Below are 1213 nucleotides of genomic sequence, written 5' to 3'. Positions count from 1 at the left end.
AGAGACAGGGTCTCACTATGTCAAGGCTGTGGTGGCCGTGATTGCGCCACTGCACTCCAGCGTGGGCGACAGAAGTGAGACCCCGACTCAAAAAAAGAAGGAAGTCCTGCCATTCGTGGCAACATGGAGGAGGAGGCTGGAGGGCGTTATGTCAAGCAAAATAAGTCAGACAGACAAATATTGTGTGGTCTCTGGCGTGTGCAGAAGCTAAAAGAAATTGAGCTCCTGGGGGCAGAGAGTGGACGTGTAGGTAGAGGCTGAGGAGGCCAGGGAAGTTGAGGCTGAGAAGAGGCGGTGACGCTGACCGAGTCCTAGCCAGGTGGGCAGAATGAGTTCTGGTGTCTGCAGCACCGTGGAGTGATTACGGTCAACTGTAATTATGGAGTTACACATCTTTTCAGGAAGCTAGAAGAGAAGATTTTGAGTGCTCCTAACAAAACGTTTGGGGTGATAAATGCTGTGACTTTGTGCTTTAATGTAATTCAGTTCAAATTGAGGCTGGGCTCGGTGGCTCAGCCTGTAATCCCAGCACTTTGGGAGGCCAAGGTGAGTGGATTGCCTGAGCCCACAGGGTCAGACCCATCCAGGCAACTGGGTGAGACCTCGTCTCTACAATAAACTAAAAATTAGCCATGCGTGGTAGCGCACGCCTATAGTCCCGGCTACTTGGAAGGCTGAGGCAGAAGGATCACGGAGCCCAGCAGGTCGAGGCTGTGGTGGCCGGGAGCGTGCCACTGCACTCTAGTCTGGACGACAGAGTGAGACTCCAACTCAAAAAAGAAAAGAAATCGAGCAGGGCTTCACCGGACACTGGATCGCATTGCCCTGGTGTGATCATTATACACTGTATACACATATCAAAATATCCTTCCATATCTCATTAAAAATAGCAAAATAAACAGCATTAGCCAGGCAAGGTGATTCACGCCTGTAATCCCAGCATTTGGGGAGGTGGGGGCGAGAGGATTGCCTGAGCTCATGGGTTCTAGACCAGCCTAGGCAACATGATGAGACTTTGTCTCTACAATAAGTCAAAAAATCAGCTGGGCATGGTGGTGCACGCCTGTGGTTCCAGCTACTTGGAAGGCTGAGGCGGAAGGATTGTCTTAGCCCAGCAGGTTGAGGCTGAGGTGGCCGTAAGTGTGCTACTGCACTCCAGCCTGGGTGACAGAGTGAGACTCCAACTCAAAAAAAAAAAAAAAAAGAAAAGAAA

Source organism: Carlito syrichta, unplaced genomic scaffold, assembly GCF_000164805.1.
Source record: "Carlito syrichta isolate Samal-C Ts95f unplaced genomic scaffold, Tarsius_syrichta-2.0.1 Scaffold314365, whole genome shotgun sequence".
Taxonomy (NCBI): domain Eukaryota; kingdom Metazoa; phylum Chordata; class Mammalia; order Primates; family Tarsiidae; genus Carlito; species Carlito syrichta.
The sequence above is the reverse complement of the archived record's forward strand: the minus strand, read 5'-3'. Positions refer to the sequence as shown.